Source organism: Salminus brasiliensis, chromosome 23, assembly GCF_030463535.1.
Source record: "Salminus brasiliensis chromosome 23, fSalBra1.hap2, whole genome shotgun sequence".
Classification (NCBI taxonomy): domain Eukaryota; kingdom Metazoa; phylum Chordata; class Actinopteri; order Characiformes; family Bryconidae; genus Salminus; species Salminus brasiliensis.
In genome coordinates this window covers 26,764,209-26,789,618 of record NC_132900.1, presented here as the reverse complement: position 1 = coordinate 26,789,618, position 25,410 = coordinate 26,764,209, and the positions used below count along the sequence as shown (strand labels likewise).

The 25,410-nt window shown below is 43.1% G+C and overlaps 1 protein-coding gene across 2 annotated transcripts in view; it reads left to right on the top strand.

Moving 5' to 3' along the window:
* Positions 1–16,284: 16,284 nt before the first annotated feature.
* The window catches only part of cdh12a (cadherin 12a), an 85,590-nt gene continuing 76,464 nt past the window's right edge, over positions 16,285–25,410 (top strand). The window contains exon 1 of one of the 2 annotated variants that reach the window (XM_072668456.1): positions 16,285–16,537. The gene's annotated coding sequence lies outside the window, so the exon portion shown is untranslated. The remainder of the gene's footprint in view (positions 16,538–25,410) is intronic. The other variant, XM_072668454.1, reaches the window with a different exon arrangement.

The following is a 25,410-nucleotide window of genomic DNA, read 5'->3' as shown; positions in this document are numbered from 1 at the left end:
AGGACAATGACCCCAAGCATACCTCAAAGGCCACCAAGGCATGGTTTTTAGAAGCCTGGGAGTGGTCGTCCCAGTCGCCACTGCACCACAACAGTCGACGTTCATTACTGCAATACTGCTGCATTTTGCCACCATGAAATTGACTAAATAAAAAAATAATAATTTTGTATTATAAAAAATCATTACTTCACTAAATGATTGGAAACTTTTTTTCACCCAGCAAAAAGCAGAAGGCTAAAGCCTGGATGTAATTAGGCCTTCCAACAGGACAATGACTTCATGCATACCTATATATATATAGCCACTATTATTTTTCTGTACTATACATGTATTTGTACTACAATATACTACCATATTATGCTGTCAGCTTCATGTTTACTATATTGTACATACTATTCACTGTAGTATAATATATTACCATGCTTACTTTTTACTATACATGTTTGTTAACTATATTATAAAACTATACAATATAGCCACCTTTATTGTTCTGTGCTGTACATTCATTTTACAACACTATACTACTATACTGTATTGCCAAATACATTTTTGTGTATATATATATATACACAAATATAATGCTATGCTATGTTTTTTAAAGTTTTAAACTATACCATTACACTATATAACCATACTTTACTAGCTTTATTATTTTTTACTGTACTACCCACACCTTTTTACTATGCCACCATAATAATATTATACTATACTATGTTGCCAATTTTATATTTACTATGTAATGCATACTTTTCACTATACTATAATACAATTCAATGCTTGCTATATAGATAGATAAATAGATACTTTATTTACCTGAAATAATTTTAGCAAATTTAGCAATATATATCTATATTTTAAATATACTATATGCTATATATTATAATACTGTGTTATACTATCATATTACTGTACATTACCAGCTTATTTGTTTGCTATACTACACATTCCTATATAATATACAACTATAAAATACTACCATCTGCAGTCTTATTGTACTATACATGCGCACTTACTGCTGTACTGCACTGCTACCTTCATTTTAACAATAATTTTGAACATAATATACTGTAATATATTACTTTAGTAAAGGATACGTACAAAATACTACATTGCTGCCTTAACGTTTACTCTTTTTTACACTACTTTTTTTCCATTCACTATACAATCCCTACTACATCTGCAGTATACTGTGCAAGGCCCGTTATGTCTCCAGAGACTTTTTTTTTTAAATGTGTGTCTGAGTGTGAGTGTGTGTAAGGTTGAGTCGGGTGATCAAAGGCAGTGACTTGTCTCCACCAGAGGCTTGATGCAGTGCTTATGCCTATGAGCTGGGTCTTGACTTTAATTAAGCTTACCAAACCTGTGGCATCGCCCTAACCCCACCAACCCCCACCGACCTCACTAACTCTGACTAACTCTGAGTCTTTCCAGAGCCCACCATGTGCTGGGAGGATTATCTGAGTGTATCTCTTTTGCTCTATCTCTCTGTCACACTCACACACACGCGCCAAGCCATCTGCTCAAAGGTTGATCAGACTGAGGGATTCCCACAGATGCAGGGCCGCAGCTGAATGAAGGTAAGAGCACAGTAGAGTGGAGCAAGCTTTAAGCCCACGCACACTAACAACAGCAGAAGAGCCGTCAAGCCACCGCTGGAGCATTAGCGTGATACAGCGCTACCATTAGTGTGCCCAGTGGCTTAGCTAGTTTGGTTCTGTAATTAAGCTGCAGAGAAACAGGATCACAGCCCTGTTTTAATGGCCCATGAACAGAGTCATGATGGCGCCTTAGTTACGGATTGCCCCGCAGTTTTATTGGAGTTTTAAAGGAGACGCTTTCAGATGCAAGCCTTGAAAGCCTTGAATGTGTTTCAGGGGGTGTTCATCACAGCTATTGCAGGCTACTGCATACATTAAATATGGAGAAGGCATAACTTATCTTTTTTTGCAGGGGGCTCACCACTGACCCACATGGTGCATACTTTCTGCTTGTGTTCAGACCCCACACCCCCCCTTTTTTTTAATACTTACAGTTTAGTTTAGAACCTACTTTAGGTTTTTGTCCCAGCAAATCAATGGGCCAGGGGACACACCAAGGGGTTTGCTACAGGGGGTCGTAAAATCTGATTAGCAACTACCTACCTGCTCAAGTAAAAGGCACTTGGACTCGACAGCGGCCCATTCAAATTACAAAAGCCCTCTCATGGACAGCTGTACACTACACATGCATTTCTTGACAAGCTGAAAGAAACAGAGCCAGCATCTGAAAGTGAAAGAAGCATGTGGACTGGATTTTACTTTAATGTGGCCTGGGTTACACAGCATTTTGCAGTTCCCACGATAGGTCTAATGCTGCTCCCATAAAGATATGATCCATAATGCAGTAGAGAAGTTACCCTGCTGTACTATTTCTCTTGACTATGTGACTTTGCTGACCTACATTTCCATAGTCAGGAGAAATCTAGCACCAAGAGCTATTACACTGTAAAACTAGCAGAATATACTCCAATGTAGGCATTTGTAACGGCCATTGCTTGTTTTTAATTGACACACTCAGCAGTGGCTTGCATGCTAATAACCCCCCTTGCTAGAGAAATCTCAGACTGCGACACTGAGTGGCAAATTTCCAAAATCTGCTAAAAAGCTAGGAGTTTCCCATCATTATAGTCCAGGCTCTCTGGAATCCAGCTACATATAGATGCTAAAACCCTTACATGGTTTGCTGCACTTCCTAGCTGACATGTCAGTAAATGTACTCTACCGTATCTTACTAACGGCCCATACGTCAAATTAATGGCCCATGATAATCCATTGTCCTAACAGCTGAAGGGGTCATTACTTTTAAAGCATCGCCACTGAGTTAGCCTATTTGCCAGTCATCGCCAATATCCGATTTCATCATTCTATCCTATAACTCTTTGACATAATGGGCTCCTTAGTTACCTAACGAGAGCGGTAAAAAACAAGGAGTACTGTGAAATACTGTAAAAAAGAAGATGAACAATACCACCTTCTTTAGTCATTAGCCCAGACATCTACCACTGGTGCTGTAAAAGGTAGGACCCTGGCTAATTAGCCTTCACATGTCTTGTGTTTTACTCTGTGCTGAGCTTACAGCTATTGCGTTTTAGCATCAGTGGTACAGACTAGCGGTACATGTCACCTCACTAAAGCGATGTCTCTTGGACATAGTGCTTGTTGGCTATCCCAATCCCAGAGCTGAATAAATAAAAAAACCTGGCTCTTCAATTCCAACGATAGTAAAATCTCCATTTTCTCCATCATCCACCAGATTGAAATTCTGCAGTTGTCACTTTGGACATAATTTCTCCACTTCTACCAATCAAGAAGCACTTCAAATTGAATTACGCCACACTTTTGTAACAGTTTCTGAAAGCATCTAAGGGTTAAAGCCTTTTCAGAATTCATTAAACACTACTGCTGGAAATATTAGCCTTTCTGATTTGGTGCCAGCACAAGTTCAGCGTAATTTTGCCCACTCATAGGCAGAAGTGGTACTTGCAGTTGTGTACACTGTAGTGAAAGCGTGGGGCCATTATTTATTTATTGATTTATTTATTTATTTGAAAGACTTTTGTGATTTCTCTCCTCCTTACATAGAACTCAGAGTCTTTACAATACCAGAAAATACACTGTGTCTCCAACTAGGCAGTGGTTTGCAGTCTTGGTCTTTGTTGCTGGCCACTCCACTTCATGCTACGCTCCTGCTCCAATGCCAGCCCTCTTTTATTTTACTGAGTACAGATAACAGATCGAAACTGTAATTGTGCTGTTAGGACAAAACGTGGTATCTTTGAAATGTCATCTTAACAAAAGAGGCAAAAAAAACGTCTTAACTCAATGGAAATTCAATGGAAGTCGGGCCCAGAGTGGGCCAGCGGAATAAGGTGCTGTCACTATTACCTGGTCATGCTCCTAGCCATCGGCAGCCGGGGCCTAAGAGAGCACAACTTGCCTTGCTCTGTCCAGAGTGAGTAGATGGCACTTTCTCCATATCAGTACAGTGCAGAGCTTGGAAAAAGAGGCGGTGGCTGATTGTATACGTGTTGGAGAAGGCGAGTGTTGGTCTTTAACCTTCCAGTGTGGGAAGCACTGCATGGGATAAGGGGAGAATATGTATAGGTTGGTTCTTTGGCGATCCAAATTGGGAAAAAAAGGTTGAAAATTAGAAATAAAACAATAACAACAAAAACTTTGAATAGTCGGTGCAAAAAGATTTGATTCCAGGTCATTCTAGAGCATTTCTATTACTCCGTTCGTCATGTAGTGTTGACGCACTGTGAAGATCAACTGAAACCTGATTCAGATTATGGTAAAGACCTCGTTTACATCTGATCACTGGTCATGGGTCTCGAGTATTAAGATAAGTATAAAATGCACCCAAGTGTAAACACACCCAAGACAACATTTAAACCAGGTTCAAATCCGATCACTCAAAGCACTTCAGGAGGTGCTCTGGGATCCATTTGAGCCACATTATATCGCTTCTGTCCAGTGAAAAACATGTATCTCCATTTATGTCCGTTTTCAGTTTTATCCATGGTTTGAACCCTGTTGCTGTTCTGTACATTGTGTAAATAATTCTGAATAAATGGACCAATCTAAATGCTTTAAATTACATGAAATACATTTTTATTTTACAAAAGCTAAGAGCTTTTTGCCTTCTGCCATTATCCTTTTGGAGATTTTGGAGGTTTTTCATTGGACAGCGATGATATGTCATAGCAATGTAAACACATACGTCTCTACAAGATGAATTCCACAACTAAATGTAGGTAACCCTACAATGGCTTGCCATTGTCTCTCAGGTGTGATGAAGCTGCATTCCTGTAACTGGCTTCCTGTAGCTGCTGCCCGCATCAGATTCAAAACCCTGACGCTGGCCTACAAAGCCAAGAACGGACCACCCAGCCCCTCCCTACTTGATGGCAATGGTCAAAAGCCGATCTGCACCTGGAGCCCTTCGAGCTTCAAGTACGGCTCGGCTCAACTCGCCATCCCTCAAAATCTGCGGAAGACAAGCATCCAGGTTGTTTACTGTCCTGCACCAAAGTGGTGGAACGAGCTTCCCCTGGGTGTCCGAACGGCAGAGTCGCTGAAGACCCACCTCTTCTGAGAGTACTTGGACGAATAGTGAATAGAGTACTATGGTCACCTTATTGTCTTGTGTTAGTAATGTCTAAGATTAGAGGAATCTTTGAACTATTAGTCTATTCTAACTAGCTAAGGCTTTTCTTGGGTAAATAGCAAAGCACTTTTGTAAGTCGCTCTGGAGAAGAGCGTCTGCTAAATGCCGTAAATGTAAATGTAAATGATGAGAGACCAGAATGCGACTGGGGGTCACAGCTAAAAAAGTGGTGAAAATTGCTTGATGTAGTGGACCAATACAAATGCTCTTTTTACATTGACTTCCAATAATATCAGAGGCCATGAACATACTGACCCCTGGCTTCTTATTCAGTTAGTTAGTAATTCTAAAATGAACGCATTTCAGTCCAGAGACTACTCAGATAAAGTGACCAGGTATAATTGAGGTCAGTAAGCAACAACTGGCAAAAATGAAGGTAACAGTACAAACTCAAAGTACTAGGTCATTATTTTTTGGTATCAATAGAAATGCTCCAAAATGACTTGGAATAGAATAATTTCCCATTGACTTCCATTCCAAAAGTTACAAAGTTTTTTTGTTCCTTCTTCTGTAAAAGTTTCAGTTTTTTGAGATTGCGCTCACCGAAATTGACACTGATGGCAGCTGAGTCATTTGGAGACAACTCTCTATCATGACAGATGACTGGAAAACCATCCAGTTTCTGGTGGCAGAAACCCTAATCAAATATATAACAATACAAGGCAGAAAATGTGTAGATGGACAAAAGTGACCATAATTAAAGATGACTGCGTACTGGCCAATGTGATTCATTAAATGTGGAGAACCCATAACGCATGGTGTCATCCCTCTGGTCATCCCTGTAGATTAGGTTGAGGAACCCGTAAACACAGGAAATGGATGTCACTCAGTAACAAGTAACAAGTAGCAATATCACTTACTCTGTGTCTCTCTGGCATGAAGGAGGACATCTCGAAGGTGGCGGGAGAACCTGCAAAGACACTGAAAGAGTTACATTAGCCCTCAACATTGTAACATTGGGCAGTTTTTGCAAAAGACCTGAAGGCAACTTGCTGGAGTAAGTGAAGCAGGACTGAAGGTCGCTAATCCACACATAGAAGACATGCACTCTCAAAAATGAAGGTGCTTCAAATGGTTCCTTTGGATCCATAATGAACCATGTTGTGACTGTAATAGAGATGTGCGAGTGTGAAGAACCTCCTAAAGGTTGAAGAAACCTTCTTCACACCTACAGGGGTGTTACGGGGAGGCAAGCTCAGAAGATTTTGGTCTGGAGTCTGGGCCGGCTCTACGAGAAAGGAGAGTGGGAAGTAGAGCACCCTGTAGTTGAGATGAGCTTGGAGAAGAAGGGAGGAGATCGGGTGGAGATGACTGCTGTGTGGTTTATCACAAAGGTGATGTGAGAGTAGAGGGAATATATAGGGTGTAGAAAATCCAAATGGTGTGGCGGGGGGGTTGGCGTTCACGTAAAAACCTTCATCAATGTAACCACAGTTTTTTGTCATTTTTTTTCATGTCAGACACCATGAGACACACTGACCCCTGGCTTTTCATTCAATTAGTTATTATGAAGTTCTAATACAAAAATTATCAGGAATGATTCATGCGTAAAAAAAGGTTTTGTGGCATCCCACAGGGTTCAGTGTTAGGGTTTGTGAAATTGAAGGTACGATTGCGGACTGAAGTGGGGCCTGGGGTACTCAACAGGGTTAATCACAAATCATTGTTAGAAGAAGAAAATTAGAGCTGTGCCTGAGATGTTGCTGCATGCCTATTGCTCGACCTTCAGCCAACTTGCCTCCAAACATTAGAAGCAGTGCTCATCATGCTGGAGTTGCACGATGTCTTTTTCTCTTGAAAAGACTTGAAAGTGCAGGCAGCTATTCACATTGTACAAATACAGTACACTGTGCTGTAGCCTGGGTATAATAAGCCTCTCATTTCTACATGTTCTACCTAGGCGACTTATTATTCTCATTCTGCAGCTCTCTTTTATTCATGAACCTCCACGTTGCCAAACAGCCTAGATTGGAAGGATACTGGATTAATACTGCATTAAATTCCGTTAAATTCAAGGTGTTGCGATATTGAAGTGGATGTAATGATATCCAAGTTTGCATCTCTGAGGCTAATGGAGTGTTTTATATAACTGCTAGCGTTAAATAAGTTATATTAAGAAGCTTATTGCAAAACTGTGATAATACTGCATAGTAATTGTGAGTAGTTGTGGTGAGAGAGTGAGGTTGTGCAACAGGTAAAAATGCTTTGCCAATTGAATAATGCTTTATCGACACATTTCCAGTATGACGTATACTTAACATTAATAATTAGCACACAAACATTTATGAGCAGTGCATGGACGCCTACATCCCTGCAATAGAAGGGCGTATGATAGCAAGCATCAGATAGCAGTAGCCTATTCCATTAGCATCTATTGAATCAACACTAAAATTTGCTTATTTTTAGAAGTCTGCCATCAGCAGCCGGAGCCAGAGAGAGCACAACTGGTCAAAATTGGCCTCTCCGGGTGGGTTGATGGCTTCAGCGGGATGCTGGCTGGTACAGGCCAAAGCATCAGAGCTGGGTACCAGGCCTCTTTTTCCGAGCACATTACATTGGCAGCAGCGGTGGCGGTGGCGGTGGCTGGTTCTTGGACAAAAGTCTCAGAAGTGTAAAGTTATTTAACATGTCCAAGCGTAAATAAATTGTATCATTTAAAAGAAATCATATATAAAGTATTGTTTAAAGTGATTCACACTTCTATAGCAATTAAGCTATGGAACTTAGATAGGTTTTTAGCAGCTTAAACTGGGCTGTAAGTACCACTCATTCAGTGGGATCTTGCTTTTACAAAATTCAACACTGAGGCCAAGCAGGTCACCAAAATATAGGACATAGGTGATTCTTTAATATAAAGGATAAATATAGAACACATGTAGCCGGGTAATGACAACAGACTGATTGTGTGTGAAGAGGGATACACCAGTAGCTAATCTGATACGATAGCATATGCTTCTCTTATAGCAAGACGCCTAATTCTGTTAAACTAGAAGAGCATGATTGCTCCTCTGTTTGGGCACTGGATAATAGATATGCTGTAATTTCTCACCCTAAAGAAAGACAGGTATACTTTGGCTAAACTGCAGAATGTTTAATTTTTTAATTTAGTATAGATTTCGTATAGATCTACTATGTTAGGATGTGCAGACCCCTTTTTCGTTTCCTTTTTTTGAGGGGCTTTGTCTGTTATCTTAGTCATGCATCATTTTATTTGTTTTACATTTACATTACATTTACATTTAAGGCATTTAGCCGACACTCTTATCCTGAACGACTTACAAAAGTGCTTTGCTATTTACCCAAGAAAAACCTCAGCTAGTTTAAATAGACTACAAATTTAAAGATACCTCTAAGTTTAGACTCTACTAAACACAAGTCAATAAGGTGACCACTCTACTATTCGCCCAAGTACTCTCAGAAGAGGAGGGTCTTCAGTCCAGGTTTGAAGACAGCGAGTGTTGGACTCTGCTGATCGGACACCCATGGGAAGCTCGTTCCACCACTTTGGTGCCAGGGCAGAAAAAAGCCTGGACGCTCGTCTTCCATGGATTTTGAGGGATGGCGGGTCGAGCCGAGCCATACTTGAAGCTTGAACGGCTCTTGGTGCGGATCGGCTTTTGACCATTGCCATCAAGTACGGAGGGGCTGGCTGGTCCGTTCTTAGCTTTGTAGGCCAGCGTCAGGGTTTTGAATCTGATGCGGGCAGCAGCTACAGGAAGCCAGTGAAGAGAGAACGCAGCAGTGGAGTGACATGGCTGAATTTAGGAACATTGAAGACGACCCGTGCCGCTGCATTCTGGATAAGTTGCAGGGGTCTGATGGTGCGCAGAGGGAGACCAGCCAGAAGAGAGCTGCAGTAGTCAAGTCTTGAAGTGACGAGAGACTGAACGAGCACCTGGGCGACTCTCTAGAGAGGAAGGGTTGAATTCTTTGGCTGTTGTACAGGAGAAATCTGCATGATCGAGTTACATTTACAACATCTACAATACAAATTTCTTTTTTGTAAAACCTGAAAAAGCTATAAAAATATCTTGCTTAAAAACTATGTAGCATTAATGATTACCTTGCACCTCTACTCACTGTTGTATCTGCTAATTTTCACAATATGGACCGGAAATATCTTGCAATCACTACACGTTTACCTATTTAATGCTATGTATACAATTTAACATAGTTAAGGAAAGTGCCATCATCCTCCAGTCGTCTCACAGCAGTCCCATAAAAGAGAAACGTCCCACATATTACCTTCGTTTCCCTGTGTGCACAAACCAGCCTGCTTGCTTTTGAACGCATCACGCAAATAAAAGCCTGACTTCAGCCAGAGGAACGCCATCTGATGTGTAAGTGTGTCACGAATCTAAATTCCAGTTCAAACAGGGACATTGCAGTTTTTCCCAACAAATGAGAAGGGAAGGGATTTCGCTGTGGGTGTAGGCTCTGTTCTCAGTGCATACAAAGTATGTTGTGAATAATCTTTTATACCACTTTAATTGATAAACTGGCTTGGAAGTTCCCCCACGAAAAAAAAGGCTGGAATTAGTTTGTAGGCGATAAGGCTTTAGAGGCTCGGTCTCATTGTAGCCTCATAAAATTAGAGCCCAGCCTTTTTTTTCCCCCTTTCAGTCTTTTTTTTGTTGGACGTTCCCAGATCGCTCTCTGTAAAGTGCATTTGGCGCGGCTAACAAGAGGCAGGCGACAAGGGTAAGGGGAAAATCCGCATTGAGTCGGGCCATTTGGCTTTAAAGATATCCAGTGGAGATTTGTTAAGGGAAAGTCGCAATGGTAGAGATATTGGCCGTTTCTGGTGTGCTAAAGTGCCTACTGGCTGATTTTATTACCCACGAAAAGCTTTTGAAAAGTAGATTTTATGGCTGTTTTCAATGTTCCATTGCCTATTTTGGAACCTGTTCATCATGGAAAAAGCCATTTTAGCACTGGCCCTTCATTGTAACAAGCCACTATCATGCTGTTTGTTAGCTTCCCTGCTTAACAAACACAGAGAATCCCATTTCTGCGTTCAATTGCCATACAAATCAACATCGGACGCCCTTAAAAAACATGATATTGCTGTTCACAGGCTTAGGAATTTAAGCAACGTAGGGGAAACTGCCAATGCTTTAAATTCATTGCTTTGGGTGTGTTTTGATGGCTTTGCTGGCTTTCCACCTGCAGCTGGAAAATGCACTGGTGTGTTCATGTGGAAAAGAGCAACGTGATCAGATACCGACCTGTTTAATCCAGGTACAAGACCGTAATCCTTGTGCGTGGAAGACATGGAAGACTATGGTAGGCTAATAGTGCAATATGATAATCCTTTGGATATTAAATGCTGCATTCAGTGCTTGTAAATTGAAATCAGTGAACAGCTGGAGATATTTCATAAAGTCAGTCATGTGATGAAGGCTGTTGGCATTACGCATGTATTATTAGCATGTATGTGACTTCGGTTGGAGTGAAAACAAGCCTATTTATTTCTCCCCGATAAGCTGTGCTTGTATTGTCTGGCTAACAACATAGCATCACATGCACAAACAGCCCTGCCTCTTTTCAATCCGATACACTCAGACAAAAGAGTCAGGTACCCAGCTTTGATGCACTGCTAGCAGACGCCAGTGCCAGCCGGCTAGCCAGCAACGCAGCCATCTATCCTCCCAGTCCGATTGTGCTCTCTCAGGCTCTGGTTGCTGATGGATAGCAGCATGCTGTGAACCAGTAATCCAGGAGTCAAAGTAGCAGCAATTTGTATCTGTGCAGTAGCCAGAACTATCAGAGCCTCCGTCTGTGTGGAGATCTGTGCAGTAGCCAGAACTACTGGAACCTCCTTGGATGTGGAGATACTAGAACCTCCCTCTGTGTGGAGATCTGTGCAGTAGCCAGAACTACTAGAACCTCCCTCGACGTGGAGATACTAGAACCTCCCTGGATGTGGAGATCTTTTCAGTAGCCAGAACTACTAGAACCTCCCTTGACCTGGAGATTTGTGCAGTAGCCAGAACTACCGGAACGTCCCTGGACGTGGAGATACTAGAACCTTCCTCTGTGTGGAGATCTGTGCAGTAGCCAGAACTTTTAGAACCTTCCTCTGTGTGGAGATCTGTGCAGTAGCCAGAACTACTAGAACCTCCCTGGATGTGGAGATCTGTGCAGTAGCCAGAACTACTAGAACCTCAATCGACGTGGAGATACTAGAACCTCCCTGGATGTGGAGATCTGTGCAGTAGCCAGAACTACTACAAACTCCCTCGACGTGGACATACTAGAACCTCCCTGGATGTGGAGATCTTTTCAGTAGCCAGAACTACTAGAACCTCCCTTGACCTGGAGATTTGTGCAGTAGCCAGAACTACTGGAACTTCCCTGGACGTGGAGATACTAGAACCTTCCTCTGTGTGGAGATCTGTGCAGTAGCCAGAACTACTAGAACCTCCCTCTGTGTGGAGATTTGTGCAGTAGCCAGAACTACCGGAACCTCCCTGGACGTGGAGATACTAAAACCTTCCTCTGTGTGGAGATCTATGATGTAGCCAGAACTACTAGAACCTCCTTTCATATTTTGTCTCGTTTGGCCTTCATTGAAAACGTGAATTGTTTGATTAATCGGCACAATGATCAATAATTACACAATCACTAAAATAAACAATAGTAACAAGCCTGTGCGACAGCCTTTCCCCGCATCCGCTCCACACATCCCACGAGCTAGTCTCCTTATTGACACAGCGTGAATGCGAATGTGTGTGTGTGTGTGTGTGTGTATATGTGTGTGTGTGTATTTCCATGGCAAATATTCCAAGCATGAACGAACGCTTCAGAGGGAAGTCTCTTTCAAAATAGGTCAGCCCACAATGAGGCTTCATACATCAAAAGCTATTAAACATTAAACAGTGGGAGGCTTTCTGTTAAAAAGCAGGGTTTTAACGGGGGGAGGTCAGTTTACGGCACAGCAACTCAGGTGCTGCTTTCGCATCATTTCGCAGTCAAATTTAAACACACAACCATACACACAGACACACGGGCTAAAACAAGCCTCCTACAGTCAGAGGCAATGGATATACACTGCTACAAGCCTCCTCTTGTACACACACACACTCGCACACACACATTTCTGGAACTCTGAATGTGGATGTGACAGAAATCCAAAGAGGGCTTTTCTTATGGCGAGGCTCCATTTCTCTTGGGGTTAACACACACACACACACACACACACTGACACACTCACACATAACAAACCCCTCACCCACACAGGCCCAGACACCCACACAGACAAACACACACATATACACACTCCCACATATTCAAAAACACATCCTTGGCTGTGTGTGTGTGTGTGTGTGTGTGTGTGTGTGTGGCTGCTGTATTAATCCACCGATGGTGGGGAGGAGAGTGGAACCCCCGCAGGGACGTGACAGCAGGCAGCCTCACATGTACACACACACAAACACATACAGCATAGCACAGAACCTCTGGACAAAATACACTAAATACAGGACTGCTGTTAAGTTATATCTATAAGACTGATATATGTAAATGAGCTCCTTTCTGAGTGGTTGTTCTGAAGTTATGAAGCATATCTGGGCTGAAACACTGTAAATGGAAAGAGGGAGGAGGGGGGGTGTAGGAGTTCTGTACCAGAGCATATGCATATAAATGTGTTGGATACCCAAGGATTGCTGGTTCGAGTCCCAGGTCATGCTGTTTGCCATCAGCAGCCGGAGTCGGAGGGAGCACAATTGGTCTTGCTCTCTTTGGGGTGGGTTGATGGCACTTACTTTCCACATCACTCCTAGTAAATGAGTGTTGGTCAGCACAGGCATCTGTTAGATGTTATATTAGAGCTGGGAAGCCCACTGGCTTCTCATGGAGACATGTGCTAGTCTAGACACCCGCTTCTGGCAGCATTCCTGAGGAGTCTTAGCCCATTCCTCATGGCCAATGGCCTCCAGTTCACTAAAATTCTTGAGTTCATACTGAACCAAACATGCCCGAAAAGTTCCAGTTTTGTTTCATTGCTCCAGAGAACAGCATCCCAAAACTTCTGTGGAGCGAAGAAACAAACCTGGAACTTTTCAGGCCTACGGTTCAGCAATATATCTGGAGGAGGAAGAATGAAGCATATGCTAAAAAGAAAACACCCTGCCTATAGTGAAGCACGGCGGCTCGGTGGTGCTCTGGGAGGGCTTTGCTTCCTCTAGCATTGGAAATCAGAGGAAGAGAGGGCAAGATGGATTCAATCAAGTATCAGGAAATGCTAGGAGAAAACGTCAGGCCTTCTGTGAGGAAGCTTAAGCTTAGGTGTCATTGGGCCTTAACACAGGACAATGACCCCAAGCATACTTCCCTCAGCAATTCCACCAAGGCTTGGTTTCAGAAAATATCCTGAAAGTTTCTAGAGTGGTCATTGTAGCCACCTGTCTTGAACTCCACTGAAAGTCTTTGGTGGGATCTGATTAGTGAAATGGAGGCCAATACCATTGAGGAATGAGCTGAGATTTCTTCAGAAACGCTGCCTGACGCTGGTGTCTGCAGCAGGTCATAACAGCAAGAGGGTGCTCTACTAAGTACTAAAGACACTTGTCATGAAGGAGTTGAATAATGGTGGGACTGCAGTAGTCATTAAAAGCACTTGTTCTATTAGTGATAGCTTAGCTTGTTAAATTGGTCTCGCTTGATTGGTTTATTGCAAACAGCTGAAAATATGTGCGTTTTGCTAATTAACCGAATTTGCAATGAGGGGTTGAATAATTTTGATTGCAATTGTCATAACCTTGTATTTTTCATTTTTGCCTTTTTTTTCACTTTTTGACATAATGTGACTCTGGCAGTTTTTCTTTTTCGTTATATGTAAATTTAATGATGAATGGGCCAATAGAAATGACTCAAACTTTCTTACACTGACTGAAGTTTTTTTCCTACTTCTAAAGATACAAGGCTTGGGGTGTACATGAAAAGACATTTACATTTACATTTAAGGCATTTAGCAGACGCTCTTCTCCAGAACGACTTACAAAAGTGCTTTGCTATTTACCCAAGAAAAACCTCAGCTAGTTTGCACAGGCTAATAATTCAAAGATCCTCTAAGTTTAGACTCTACTAAACACAAGTCAATAAGGAGACCACTCTACTATTCACCCAAGTATTCTCAGAATAGGAGGGTCTTCAATCTGGGTTTGAAGACAGCGGGCGTTGGACTCTGTCGTTCAGACACCCAGGGGAAGCTCGTTCCACCACTTTGGTGCAGGACAGAAAAAAGCCTGGACGCTCGTCTTCCGTAGATTTTGAGGGAAGGTCGAGCCGAGCCGTACTTGAAGCTCAAAGGGCTCTTGGTGCAGATCGGCTTTTGACCATTGCCATCAAGTATGGAGGGGCTGGTCCGTTCTTGACTTTGTAGGCCAGCATCAAGGTTTTGAATCTGATGTGGGCAGCAGCTACAGGAAGCCAGTGAAGAGAGAACGCAGCAGTGGAGTGACATGAAGTTCAATGCTGGGCCTGTTTACAGCCGGTATCAGTAAACTGAGTAGGTGCTTCCTTATTATATTCTCTTTCCAATGTTCTGTGCTTTGTAAAACAAAAACCCTACTAATTCAGATGCAGTGAGGCAAATAACCAGTTTTCTTTCCACTATATGAGCCCTTTAACCCCTTCCATTCCCAGCCATATGACATCCTAACACTACTATTCAGTGACTACAATGACTACCATGGAAACTGGCTGACTTAAAAACTCCAATTCTATTATTCCCGTATGATTTATGACGATGAAGAGCGTAAGAAAAAACATGCAAAACAAAGACGTATATCCACTATTTACTATTTCCAGCAGAGATCTGCTGCCCTGGGGCCAGCATGCCGTTATGCTTGTATGCAAAAACATGATTAATTGCTCTCTAATACTTAATTACTTGTCATGATGCAGACTTTAAAGTATAACATAAAATATGTATTTTGAATGTTGTTGTTTATGTATTTATTTATGTATTTATTAAAGACTCCAGAAGTAATCCGCTGCCCTGAGGCCAGCATTTGGTCTGTGTGGGCTACACGGAGCAAGGGGCTGTGCTGGGAAGGGGGGTGTCAGGGGGATGTTTTATACAGTAAATCATGAACTGAAATCACATCTCAGTCAGTAAAGTAAAGCAAATGCCCGTGAATGATTTTGTGTTTTGAGATCATCTTGAATGGAAATATGGAAATATGATTTTATTGTGGAGCTCAGAGACGTAGTGTTTAGGTCAGGATACTGAAGAGAGCTGCTGATGGTCCTGAAATGTCCACTCTTGGATTCTGCATGATTTGGTAGCCATGTGGATCCATAAGCTAGTCAGCTCTGCCAGGACATTCACTGAGGCCATGAGCTACAGATTAGCAGAATCAGGGAAAACGGGGAGGAAAGGAGGGTTCAGTGAATCTGGAGGTTGTGTCCAGAGTGAAGTGGAGTTGAAGTGAAGTGAGTATGAAAATATAGAACCTCTATTGTAAAAAATATTTGCCTATAACTTAAAAACACACCAGAATTGCACTGTTTTACCTAAAATGATGTATGTTGGGTCCCGTGATTCATCTAAACACCCACAGGAACACATGAGGAACATCTGAGGCTCTCTGTGATGTTCACAGCCACAGACTGAACATTTGTTGAGATTTATTAAAGCATAATGTAATATTGATTAACAAATGATACATCATCTGGCTCTACAGGACACACACACACACACACCTCTAACACGTACCAATAAAACACAGTCACACACAAACACACCGAGGCTGACTGAATGAGCTCACTCTCTGTCTCTCTCTCTCTTTCGCTCACACACACACGCACCCTCGCCCGCTTGCTCTCTCTCTCTCTCTCTCTCTCTCTGCCCCCACCTCCCTCCAACTCACTGCAGCGCACGGCTGCTGGGCGCTGGATGCTGCCACACACTCAGAGCCTCTCCACACACTCCCGCTGCTCAAAAGGGACACACACTCCTCAGATCAGAGAGAGAAAGACACACAGAGAAAGAGAGAGAGAGAGAGATGGAAAAGGGGAGATAAGACAGTAAGGGAGCAAGATACAGACAGAGAGGACAGAGTAAGAGAGGAGACAAAAGAGAGCGAGAGACACAGACAGACACAGAGACAGAAAGAGAGAGAGAGAGAGAGAGAGAGAGAGAGAGAGAGAGCAAGTCAGGGAGATAAAGAGAGAGAGAGACAGCATTAAAGAGTGGGAGAGAATAGGACAGCCGGAGCCGTTATGTGTGTGTTTACTGGACGGAGAGTTTACCCGGCATATCCATCCCGTGTTTGGACTCCACCGGATTCAATCTGAGGAGACTTTGAACAGCGCAGCAAAGGTAGGAGTGAGCTGAAGCTTCTTTTGGGGGTTTTGTTTAGATGTTTCTCCACAGTGATCACAGCAGAGAGACTCAGGCGTGAGGAGGAGTCGGTGCGCTGAGTGGGAGCGAAAGCAGCGCAGCTCGTGGATTACACTGATGAAGTCGTTTAAGAGGGCTTTAATGATGATGAACGGCTCGTGCGCTCATCGGTGAATCACCTCCCCCCCACCTCCACCCTTTTAAGATTTTACACCACAAAAGCGCTCACCAGCTGCTGGAAGGCGTCTCTGCTAACCGCATCTGTTTACTTTACTCAGAGAGGGTCTGAGTTCTTTGCTTGTCTAGAAATCCAGTGGAGATTCAGTAAGAGAAAGCATGCACTGGTTTCCATCCCAGTACAGAAACTGGTGGCTAAACTTCTTGCTGATGAACTTCTGCCTCCAGGCCAATCCTGGAGCAGGTGTCTTAGAGCTGCAGTGGAGTTGAGGCTTCCTATACACTCTTAAATAAAAGACAGGGTTTTTCAGTTGGTTTCTGGCATGGCCATATAATACTGGAAGTAGAACCTAGGGCTGTAGTCAAGACCACCTTTGTCAAGTTCAAGAGAAGTCAAAGACTATGACTATGTAAGATTGAGTCTAAAGATGCACCAAAACCAGGTCAAAACAGAGTCCAAATAAAAAATCAGCTTAATTCCAAACCTGATATGCATCAACTCATTCAGCTCTTCAGAACCCCTTGACCTTCTGGGGCAAGTGTCTGCCCATTAGAGCTGCAGGTTCCTATATGGTTCCTGGCTTGAATGTATGTTTCAAGGAGAAACCATAAATGTAGAACCTAGGGCTGTAGCCAAGACCACCTTTCTCGAGTCTCAGACTAGCCAGAGTCTATGAATAGTTGAGATTAAGACTAAAGAGGAACCAAAACCAGGCCAGTTCAAATAAGTGCCAGATTGAGTCAAGATCTAAACCCTCAATAGTGTAAAGCCCTCTTCAACCTATTTGGCAGCTTCATTTTGACATCAGTGGTCGCCAAGCATCCGTAATTCTGAGCGTGAGGTTTTAATTCCAAACTTGCATCTAACTCAGCCCTTTAGAACCCATTGACCTTCTGGGGCAGATGTTTTGGAGCTATGTTGAAGCTGAGGGTTCTTGCATGGAACCTGGCCTGGATGTATGGTTCTAGAGGTCAGCCTGTAGTTGGTGAAGAATCTCGACCGCCTTGGTCGAGTCCAAGACTATGACTAGTTGAGAGTGAGTCAAAAGAAGTACCCGAACCAATCCAAATGAGACTTGAGTAAAGGTCTAGACCCTCAAAGAAAAAACCCTCAAGATCTACCTCCACATCAGCAGTAACCAAGGATCCATCTAGAAATCTGCAGGCTGTAATTCTAAACTTGACTGTAATTCTCCACTTGACCTTCTGATGTGGTTCCTATATGTTACCTGTCTTAGGATGTATGATCCTAGGAGATATATGCAGTAGGGCAAGTTTGAACCCCGACCCATGCTGCTTTGCCATCAGTAGTTGGAGTCTGAGAGAGCACAGTTGGCAATGCTCTCTCCGGGTGGGTAGATGGCGCTCTTTCCAGGCCAGCTGGTGTGGCAGAGCTCCAAGACAAGATTGTGTCTACAAGAGGCCAAGGCCGAGTCTTAAGAGTTGAGAGTCCTCTTCAACCTTATTGGCACCTTGACTTTTACATCAGTGGTCACCATCTGCATGTGGGGTTTTTAATTCCAAACCAATCCATCTCTTCAGAACCCCTTGATCTACTGGAGCAGGTGTCTAAGAGCTCTGTTGGAGCTGTGGGTTCCTGTATGCTACCTGGCTTAGAAATATGGCTCTAGGTGAAACCTAGGGCTGTAATCAAGGCCACCTTTGTCGAGTTGACTTGCCAAGGCCAAGTCAAAACAGAGAGCCAATGGAAACAAGTCTGAGTCAAGACCAAGACCCCAAAAAATTTAGTTCTCCTCAAGGCCAAGCCTTAACCCATTAACACAGAAAGGCTTATTACACACTGTGGCGTATTACTCAGTAACTACAGGGAAGTCTGTACAAACTGGTGGGGTTATTCTTTGGTGATAGAAGCTTGTAATAACACTTTTGGCCCGGCGGCGGACCATAGTTTCATTAGGAGGTTAACCAGTCTTTATCTGCTACTGACTGTAATTTATTACTTATCAAAATTGTTTAGGGGAGACATTTAAAAGTGAGATAAAACCCTTCAAATTATTGAGCTAGAACTCTTGAGTTATTGCTCTCATTTTGCCATTCTGATTAAACAAAATTGCACAATTATACGATTTATTGCAGAGTTATCTCTACCCTCTGATATTTCTGATTTGCATGTAGTTTACATTCTGTATGACCTAATTTGAGTCTGCGCTCCTGACACTTTTTAATTTGTTTTAAAGCCAGGAACTGGCACATCCACAACAAAACAGACAATGGTTTGGCCTCAAAAGTGATTTTTAGGCCAGTGTATATACCTGAAAATGTAAAGAAAATATGTAAAATTAAAAATTAATTTCTAATTGTACCTAATTTTCTATCCAACTTGGAAGGCCAACTACCCAATTCCCACGTTGGAATCTCGCCCACACTAGAAGGGTGAAGGCTAGCACCTCTCCTCTGACACATCTGAATCCACCCACTGCAATTACCCAATCCTAGTTCTTGTGAACTCCCCCTTTCTCCCCCTATCTCTAGCAATGCCCCCAAAATTAGGAGGGTGAAGACCAGCATATCTACTCCGACACATGTAAAGCCAGCCACTGTCTCTTTTCCAACTCGCTAGTTAGGCCGCAAGCTCGGAGGAAAACACACTTGGAGTGATCTGGGGAGGATATGCCACCAACCAACCCCTGAGAAAGCAAAGCCAATTGTGCAGTCTCTGACTCTGGCTGCTGATGGCGAGCAGCACGACCCAGGATTCAAACCAGCAATCCTCAGTGGATCACAGTGGCACATCCACAACAAAACAGACAATGGTTTGGCCTCAAGTGACTTAAGTGATTTTTAGGCCAGTGTGTATACCTGAAAATGTAAAGAAAATATGTATTAAAAATTAATTTTTAATTGTACCTAATTTTCTATCCAACTTGGAAGGCCAACTACTCAATTCCCACCTTGGAATCTCGCCCACACTAGAAGGGTGAAGACTAGCACCTCTCCTCTGACACATCTGAAGCCACCCACTGCAATTACCCAATCCTAGTTCTTGTGAACTATTCTCCCCCTATCTCTAGCAATGCCCCCAAAATTAGGAGGGTGAAGACCAGCACATCTACTCCGACACATGTAAAGCCAGCCACTGTCTCTTTTCCAGCTCGCTAGTTAGGCCGCAAGCTCGGAGGAAAACAGCTAACAGACACCTGTGTTGGCCAGCATCACACTAGGAGTGATCTGGGGAGGATATGCCACCAACCAACCCCTGAGAAAGCAAAGCCAATTGTGCAGTCTCTGACTCTGGCTGCTAATGGCGAGCAGCATGACCCAGGATTCAAATCAGCAATCCTCATTGGATCACAGTGGCAGTGCCTTAGTCCAATGTATCACTCGAAGCCCAAAGTTGGTCTTGGTTAAGACTAGAGACTAGGCTTGTAAAGATCAATGCTTGAGATCAAGACAAGATTCAGTACGAATGCTCTGGACAGGTCAGAACCAATCTTGAACATGGCCTACAACGCATGTAGAACTCTATGTTGTGAGGTTCTAATAGGTCCCTTAAACTCACACATCTAAAGAACCATGTAAATCAGAGCAGTGGTTCTCAACTTTGTCCCAATTTTTGCTCCAACCCAACCCGAGCTGAAATATGGACGGTCAGTTGCTCATCAGCATGAGCTTAAAGATTAGAGACTTTTCTTGAGAACAAGAACTTTACAGAACCATCTACTGAAGGGTTCTTCGGGGAAACAAAGTTTTTCTATGGCATCACTCCAAAGAACCCTTCATGTTTTAAGGGTTCAGACGGATCCCCAGCAGTTGGGCCGTGGCTCCTGAGTGGGCAGCTCAGTGTCTTTTGGTCTAGCTGCGGCTGCTGATGGTCAGGCAACTAATGCAGCGCTGCAGTGATGGGTTAAATATTTATTCTCCGAGTCCAGTGATGAATAAGAAATAGAGAAAGATGGGGGAGCAGTAAATAGGCTCATGCGGCTTCACTACGCTTGGTTTTCAAACACTCCTCAGCCCGAAGAAGCTGAAGAAAGTTCAGAGAGGTGCTGTATCGTTTGAGCACAGCACAGCTAACGATGTGCCATCGTTTGTCATTTAAAGCATAGAGATTAGAGAAGAATGAAAATACACAGTACATTTGATTTTTCACCAAATAGATCCTTTCGGGGCTGCCAGAAAATGCTCATGTGCACCACCACTAACTTGCTGCTAACAAATCATAGGGGTTCGAATAGACGTTAGCATTTTGCTAATGGCAATGGAATGAGAAAGGCTGCATTAAAGGTTGCCAATAATAATAGAACTGCTCTTCTTGGAAGCAACATGAAAAAGTTATACATATTGTAGAACCAACAGTTCTAAAATAATCTGAACTTTATTCTGGTGTGGTCCCACCCTGCTGAGCTGAATCTTAGTTAATTATTTTGATAAGATTAATAGTTTCACTCAAATCCAGGATTTTTTTGGTTCTTAGTGCACTGTAAACTCCCCTTTCTCATGTGTGTCTGTGTCCAAATACTTACAAATACAAGAACCTTCCTTTCCTGTATGCGTTTCTTGATTCTGCCGATCTATATTTAATGACCTCAGTCCATATACAGGCAGAGCTGACTAGCTAACGGATCCACATGACTACAAGATCAGGCAGAATGTAGGAGATGAGGTTTCAGAATTCGGACACTGCCAGTCATTAGTGTTTCGCTCTAGTGTCCAGACCTAAACACTGCCTAATCACTGAGCTCCACAATAAAACATCTATTGCTATACAAACTGACCCCAATACACAAAACAATCCACATACATCTGCTTTGATTCAAACATTTAGTGGCTGAGAAAGGATTTCAGTTCAATATCCACTGCTTAAAGCATCCCCAGATTACTTCCCAGCAGAGTCCCACTCTTCAAGTAGTCAACAGAGACCATGTGCTGCCCTCAGGACAGCAGATCTCTGCTGTGGTCTTCAGTAAACACACAAATAAGTTATATTACAATATACATTCTTGTTAATATTATATTTCAAGGTCTGCTTTATTATAATTACTTACTATTAGCAAGCCAGTTGTAAAACGCTGTGTCAGGGCAAACATCAGGGCAAGACTCAAGTCCTACTCTTTGTCTAGGTTTCCTCTGGCAAACTTCAAGAGCAACAATCAAGAGCAAGCCAAGCTAAATGTCTGAGGTTTTAATAAGACAGAACCCTTCAGAAACCTCTCTAACCAAGCCGTTATCATCTGAAGTCTAATTCTAGCCAATTTTAGACAGTAATAAAACGTGAGGGTGTTCTAACTGGGTCCTAACAAGAACACTGCTACCACAATTTCTACCAATTTACAAATGGTTTCATCTCAGCTTTATTGGTGTAGTCTTACTCCATACCTCCATCTCTCAATATTGTTCAAGTGCAGATCAAATGCCAATATGTTTAAATGTGGTTAAAAAAAACAAAGTATTGAATGGGGTGGCTTAACTTTTTCACATATGGCTTCAGCTTAACCCCTTAAACAGCCTATGGACTTATATAGCCCCACTTCAATAGCCCCACTCAGTATTACTGAGTAATACACCTTAGTGTGTAATAAGCCTCGAACTGGGTTAATTTACGCTCACTCCAACATGGGCAATTTACCGGACACTGCAACATGGGGCCTCCACCTCCTTAGAGTTATTGCTGTTGTTTAAAGCAACTCGACATCCAGCACTGTAACCTTTGTGCAATCAAATTCCTTCACACACACACACACACACACACACACACACACATCTGACATGGAAAGACTTCATTAGTCTACAGATTCATTTCCGTTAATTCTCCCGCAATCTCCTGTGCAGTCTAGCTGATGGGTGGCTTCAGCTTTGATAGAGTTCGCATTGGGGTGTATGTGTGTGCATGTGTGTGTGTGTGTGTGTGTGTGTGTGGGCAGGCTTTGTTGTCTTTATTGTGTCGTTTTTATCGCACAGCATGGCCACATTTGAAAGTGCATTTACAAAGGAATTAATTCCTCGTTCAGCGGCGCTCTGCATTAGCACACAATGGAGCTTTGTGGCGCGACTCCCCTCGGCCATGTCGCTGGGCATGGCGGTAGCCCTCTGCTGATCACAGCGGCCGCGCAAAGCCGGCGCGAGCAGGCTTAACCTTGGCCACGTGTGCAGATCACAGCTTCAAATGCTGGTACACGAATAACAAGGCTGCTCCTTTGAGCTTTATCTAGGAAGGTCCAGCGATTCTGTGAATGCGAGATTAGAGGCGGTGTTCCTGTCAGAGCGGCGGCATCCAGGGAATACAAGAACAATGAAATACTACATCTCTTTATTTACACTGCGCTTTGTGCAGGTTAAATGCAGAACAGAGGGAGAGGGAGAGAGCGTGCGCGAGAGTGAGCGAGAGACAGAGAGAGAGAGAGAGAGAGAGAAAGAGAGAGAGTGGCATTGGACTTTTTCCATTAGTAGTTGAGTAGTAATTAGAGACCTTCATGATATAGATGAGGAGGTATGTATATATATGTATGGTGTGTATGCATACACTATACACCATATACATGCACTATATGTCCAAACATTTGTGGACACCCTTGCTAACAAATGCATTCAGCTACTTTTTTGCACATGCACACACACACAGCTTGTCTAGTCCCCGTCGAGCGGTATTTTCCATAGACTAGGCCTCTCTGGAGCAGTTAAACATCAACCTATTGGCATCAGGCCTAATCCCAGCCGTGAGATAGAGGGGTACAAAGCCCCCCAGTTCTCTATAACGATGGTTGGTGCTCCACCCACTTCTCCTGGATGGACTTTGGGGAGCTGGGGAGTTGGTAATGAGGTGGGGTGGGCATCATCCAACATCCCGACCTCACTAATGCTTGTGTCTCCGAATGCAATCAAATCCTCACAGCAATGCTTCTCCAAACTCTAGTAAAAAGCCATCTTCCCTGGACAGTAGAGACAGGGACTCCAACAAAAGCAGGGTCGACTCATTTTGACAATGAATGAGCAGGTGTCCCAATACTTTTGTCTATATAGTGTGTGCATATATAAATGCAGATAAATAAACAGCGCATTGTGGTTGTTGTGTGTGTGTGTGAGCGTGGTGGACTAATGACACCAGTGCGCTCCTGGAGGACCGGCCAGTATTTTAGGTTTCTGTCCAACACCTAGTTTATCTAATCAGTGTTCTTCTAACTGGGTTCGTCTAACCAGCTTATTCATGACATATCAGTGATAAAAATAAAATGTTGTATTTGCAGAGCAGATTTAAGGTCAACTACAGAATGCATGGCTGCGTAATGATCTTCTACTGAAGCAAAAATAACCAACATGGAGGTTTAAATCAGGACATTAAAAATGAAGTCAGTCAGCCAAGATATGTCTGATTTCTGATGTGATTCTTTTGTTTAAAACCAGACACACTAGGCTAATGTTGCTATATATAATATATAATATACAATATTGAGGTCACCAATCTCGACTCACTCAATCTTCATTTGTTTCATGCAGACAAATGGTGGCGTGGCTTACACAGTTCAGCTATTACTTGAGTTTATAAACTAAAAAATTAGCTTAGTTCAGGATGTGGGGATTTAGAGACACCTCTGGTGAGAATGTGTAATTGCATCGAGAATGCAGGGGCCAAATTTACACCCTACGCAGGGCGCGTCGCGATGCTTGTTGCTATATTACACGTATTTCACGTCTTCGGCCTGCAACGTTTAAATAGCAATGCTGCTTGCTGCGGATATATCTACGCTGATGGGTACGGTGGTCTCAAAATGAGGGGTGTTCAGGTCAATTTCTGGCGTGTTGCTGCTATTTTGGCAACAGAAAACACAGGAGCTCCACTGACTGAAAACAACCTAGGCAGACGTCAGCAGTCAGACGTTCGTTGCTATCTTGGCAGTGAATTGTCAACACAGGCGCGTGCAGCCCAACACCGCGTACACCCCCAATTTACACCACTGACATATCAATCCACCAAAATCAGGCAGCACCTGGCTCCTAAAGGGAACAGCAAGTGATGCTCTGATTGGTTTATTGCAGGTTATGCCCAAAACACCATGACGTGCAAGGCGTACTAGCGTCACGACAGCAAAGACACACTGACACGCCCTAAATCAAGGACTGACACTTTTAATACAATGATTTCTTTAAACAATGTTTACATACTTTCTCGATAGATCTCTTAATAAAGGGGGCTCTGTGCCCCTTTAGCGGACGCTAAGCATTGAATTTAGAAGGCTACAAAGGCTCCACTCACCTTTCCAGCTCATGCCAAAGGTATTGGATGGAGCTTTACCACTCCAGGTGGTGAGTTAGACCCCTCTAGCCTACACTTGGCATTGGGCATGATGATCATGATGAGGCCTTAGTGACTTATGTCTAGTAGCTCCAGAGAGTCTCATTCTATTGGGAATGCTTTGCTGTGGAGATTACACAAGCTGTGCATGTGCAGCTTGTGTCAGCAATAGGTGCACCTTAAAGTAATAAATTTCCCAACCTCTGCATTTGTTACTGAAGTACAGTCTAGCGAGAGGGGAAAAAAAGGAGTGCCCACAACAGAACGTGAAACAAGACAACGCAAGAGGAATTATAAATAGCGCGGTAGAACCGGGGGCCAGACGCTAGGCCGAGCTCTTCTGAAAGCGTGCATTAAAAGCTGTTCGGCTCATCTAGCGGCGAAGTTCCCGCTGTGGTGTCTTGACTGGATTTTCCTTTGTAGTTAC